Source organism: Schistocerca serialis, unplaced genomic scaffold, assembly GCF_023864345.2.
Source record: "Schistocerca serialis cubense isolate TAMUIC-IGC-003099 unplaced genomic scaffold, iqSchSeri2.2 HiC_scaffold_1195, whole genome shotgun sequence".
Classification (NCBI taxonomy): domain Eukaryota; kingdom Metazoa; phylum Arthropoda; class Insecta; order Orthoptera; family Acrididae; genus Schistocerca; species Schistocerca serialis.
In genome coordinates, this window is record NW_026047398.1 from 192,501 (window position 1) to 197,500 (window position 5,000).

Genomic DNA, 5,000 nt, shown 5'->3' on the forward strand with positions numbered 1-5,000 from the left:
TGTGACGTCACACCATCGGTATTGACGACTAGACTGATTCCTTATAATCATTTGCCATACACCGGTGGAAGCTGCCGAGACGAGTAACTACATAGCGGGCTCGCCGTGTCACTAATGTACAGAGATACAACAGTTTCGACTGGAACCGGATTAAACGTATACACGGCGCTGATTAGTAATAGATAGAGCCATCAGAATACAGATAATGTATACAACTGTCCGTATACATGCTGAAAGACTCTGCTCACAATCACAACCACACGTCAGCCACACACCCTTATCACGCACTACTCTCTGCCTGTAACACGCACACAGACAATATGTAAGCACCAGCATGGAACAACACCCAGTGCATCCTCTCCGCCACATTAGACAATCCACACTGTCATAACCAGACTGGGAGGTCCACTCAGAAAACAGAATATCCCACCCACCCGACAACCACCATTGCTCAGCCAAGCCACCAACACCCACACATGTCCTACACAGGGGTGCACCCAACATCACAATACTGCCTCCTCTCACAGCACACAAACAATGGCAGGAATGAAAGACACAGGTCTGCCACAACCATGGAATCAGAGCGCCGCCTGTCATGAGCCAAAGGTGCATCCTGACGTGGCAAATCAGATGATGCCGCAGGCATCCACTTACTATAGTCACAATCAACAAACCGGCCGCCCCGCCCCCCATTAAACCTTTCCTTACAACAATGTGTACCTTAACCTAACCTATATCGTACCGTAACCTAACCTATATCGTACCGTAACCTAACCTATATCGTACCGTAACCTAACCTACGTCGTACCGTAACCTAACCTACGTCGTACCGTAACCTAACCTACGTCGTACCGTAACCTAACCTACGTCGTACCGTAACCTAACCTACGTCGTACCGTAACCTAACCTACGTCGTACCGTAACCTAACCTACGTCGTACCTTAACCTAACCTACGTCGTACCTTAACCTAACCTACGTCGTACCTTAACCTAACCTACGTCGTACCTTAACCTAACCTACGTCGTACCTTAACCTAACCTACGTCGTACCTTAACCTAACCTACGTCGTACCTTAACCTAACCTACGTCGTACCTTAACCTAACCTACGTCGTACCTTAACCTAACCTACGTCGTACCTTAACCTAACCTACGTCGTACCTTAACCTAACCTACGTCGTACCTTAACCTAACCTACGTCGTACCTTAACCTAACCTACGTCGTACCTTAACCTAACCTACGTCGTACCTTAACCTAACCTACGTCGTACCTTAACCTAACCTACGTCGTACCTTAACCTAACCTACGTCGTACCTTAACCTAACCTACGTCGTACCTTAACCTAACCTACGTCGTACCTTAACCTAACCTACGTCGTACCTTAACCTAACCTACGTCGTACCTTAACCTAACCTACGTCGTACCTTAACCTAACCTACGTCGTACCTTAACCTAACCTACGTCGTACCTTAACCTAACCTACGTCGTACCTTAACCTAACCTACGTCGTACCTTAACCTAACCTACGTCGTACCTTAACCTAACCTACGTCGTACCTTAACCTAACCTGTATTGCGCCTTAACCTAACCTGTATTGCGCCTTAACCTAACCTGTATTGCGCCTTAACCTAACCTGTATTGCGCCTTAACCTAACCTGTATTGCGCCTTAACCTAACCTGTATTGCGCCTTAACCTAACCTGTATTGCGCCTTAACCTAACCTGTATTGCGCCTTAACCTAACCTGTATTGCGCCTTAACCTAACCTGTATTGCGCCTTAACCTAACCTGTATTGCGCCTTAACCTAACCTGTATTGCGCCTTAACCTAACCTGTATTGCGCCTTAACCTAACCTGTATTGCGCCTTAACCTAACCTGTATTGCGCCTTAACCTAACCTGTATTGCGCCTTAACGTAACCTGTATTGCGCCTTAACGTAACCTATATTGCGCCTTAACGTAACCTATATTGCGCCTTAACCTAACCTATATTGCGCCTTAACGTAACCTATATTGCGCCTTAACGTAACCTATATTGCGCCTTAACGTAACCTATATTGCGCCTTAACGTAACCTATATTGCGCCTTAACGTAACCTATATTGCGCCTTAACGTAACCTATATTGCGCCTTAACGTAACCTATATTGCGCCTTAACGTAACCTATATTGCGCCTTAACGTAACCTATATTGCGCCTTAACGTAACCTATATTGCGCCTTAACGTAACCTATATTGCGCCTTAACGTAACCTATATTGCGCCTTAACGTAACCTATATTGCGCCTTAACGTAACCTATATTGCGCCTTAACGTAACCTATATTGCGCCTTAACGTAACCTATATTGCGCCTTAACGTAACCTATATTGCGCCTTAACGTAACCTATATTGCGCCTTAACGTAACCTATATTGCGCCTTAACGTAACCTATATTGCGCCTTAACGTAACCTATATTGCGCCTTAACGTAACCTATATTGCGCCTTAATGTAACCTATATTGCGCCTTAACGTAACCTATATTGCGCCTTAACGTAACCTATATTGCGCCTTAACGTAACCCACATTGTGCTGTAACCCAACACACGTTGGGCCTTAACCCAACACACGTTGGGCCTTAACCCAACACACGTTGGGCCTTAACCCAACACACGTTGGGCCTTAACCCAACACACGTTGGGCCTTAACCCAACACACGTTGGGCCTTAACCCAACACACGTTGGGCCTTAACCCAACACACGTTGGGCCTTAACCCAACACACGTTGGGCCTTAACCCAACACACGTTGGGCCTTAACCCAACACACGTTGGGCCTTAACCCAACACACGTTGGGCCTTAACCCAACACACGTTGGGCCTTAACCTGCTCTGTAATTGTCATACGACGCGTTAAATTAGTGTAGTGTTGCCCAACTGCAACCCCCGCAATATAGTTTGCTACTCGCACTGCCCGGTCCCCAGTGTATCGCTTCATGTTAAACACCTTGCAGCTATACACTGTAATGTGGATGGCAGCAGGACGTACATGCTCAATGCCCTTTGCAGTTGTTCATTGGCATTTGCAGTTGTTCATTGGCATTCGCATGGCGAAGCACTTAGCCTACGCTGTGGTACGGCCTGTGTCAACTGTCCGCTGATGTTGTACGTCCAAATCACACACTGTACTGCACATTGGTCCTCATGTACTGAATGATACATCGTGGTACATGTGACCGTACAACGACTGCGCCAACAACGGCGAACCATGCGGTCCAAATGTTGTGCACTCAGCTACGTGTCGTCTCCCTATAAGAGCTGGATTGCAGTGTGGTATGCCCTGGATGGCGATCAGCATGAGCCGTCTGTTGATGTAGTGGCGCGTGTTGTCAGACGTAGTCGTCTCTTCTCACACACCGTGATAGCATGGTGCACTGCGTTCCACATCTGCGACATGCGACAGAGGCCGGTTGACAGTCGTTCGCGCAATGGACATCGCATACGTACGGGGGCCACCTTCCACGTGTTCGCGAAGCGTGCACATGTTGTTGCGTGTATGTGGGCAGACAGTGTGTCGTGACACCTGACACAGGCATGCAACAATCGTTGAATTTGCAAATGGCGATGGACGCCTACGTTTGCTGGTGACGTTACGCAAATGAACAACTGGTAAACCGTTGTGGTGCGGTTGTTCTCGCTAGAGGTGAATCAGTGATGGCGACGATCGGTTGAGCTACCAACCGGTTGTTCCAGCGATACCCACCATGCCCACGAACGTGAATGGCATCTGGGTGTGAAGCGATACGCGGCGGTGGCTGGGTGGGACCGTCCCCGGCCGGTGAGGGGGGGCCTCCCGGCGTGCTGGCCGCGCGGTGCGTGGGCGCACGCGCTACAGCCGGCTGGTGGGGGCGGCCAGTGGCAGGCGCGCCGGCCGACGGAGGCGGCAGGCGGCGCAGCTGCGCGCCGGCGCACCCTGCACGCGGCGCCGTGCGGCCAAAGTAGGTCCTCGCGGGCCCGGTGCGAAGCGCGGTGGACATCTGCAGTGTGCTGGTCCGATTGAGGACTGTGTGCGCTGAGGATGCGCCGCCGCCTGGCGCTCGGCGCCGCGACGCCGTCTGCTGCTCGGTCGCCTCTGCGGTTCTCGCAGGTGGTTTGTATCGCAGCTGTGCGGACGTGTTGGCGCGTGCGCTGTGCTGGGAGAGTTCGCTTCGGCACCCAAGTGGGGCTTTTGTCCTTCTGTGGCGCTGGCGTTGGAGCTGCCGGTCACCGTAGGTGGCGCGTGTTGTCTCCCGCCGGCAATGCCACGACAGCACGCTCCCGGGCCTCTGTCGGCAGCGGCAAGCTCAGTTGGGAGCACGGGTGGTCGCACCTAAAGCGTCTACTCGCCAAACTCCGGGCGATTGCGCCTCTCTCGAACCCGACCAAGTACTTAGGACGGCGCTGCGCGCCGCCGGGACCTGAGAGGGTTTCGAGGTGTATGGTGCAGGGGAGCTCAGCCTCCTCCTGTTTGCAGAATAATTGAGCGGACGCTTGCGTGTTCGCGCGGGCCCCCGGGACACACTCCCGGGCGGCCGGCTGCTCAGCTCTAGTTGACGCAGCTCCCTGGTTGATCCTGCCAGTAGTCATATGCTTGTCTCAAAGATTAAGCCATGCATGTCTCAGTACAAGCCGCATTAAGGTGAAACCACGAATGGCTCATTAAATCAGTTATGGTTCCTTAGATCGTACCCACGTTACTTGGATAACTGTGGTAATTCTAGAGCTAATACATGCAAACAGAGTCCCGACCAGAGATGGAAGGGACGCTTTTATTAGATCAAAACCAATCGGTCGGCTCGTCCGGTCCGTTTGCCTTGGTGACTCTGAATAACTTTGGGCTGATCGCACGGTCCTCGTACCGGCGACGCATCTTTCAAATGTCTGCCTTATCAACTGTCGATGGTAGGTTCTGCGCCTACCATGGTTGTAACGGGTAACGGGGAATCAGGGTTCGATTCCGGAGAGGGAGCCTGAGAAACGGCTACCAC

General features: G+C 51.5%; 1 non-coding gene across 1 annotated transcript in view; it reads left to right on the top strand.

Annotated features, from left to right (window-relative positions):
- The first annotated feature begins 4,572 nt into the window (after positions 1–4,572).
- The window catches only part of LOC126434789 (small subunit ribosomal RNA), a 1,910-nt gene continuing 1,482 nt past the window's right edge, over positions 4,573–5,000 (top strand). The window contains exon 1 of the ribosomal RNA XR_007579494.1: positions 4,573–5,000. This exon is cut by the window's right edge and continues 1,482 nt beyond it. This is a non-coding gene — a ribosomal RNA (small subunit ribosomal RNA).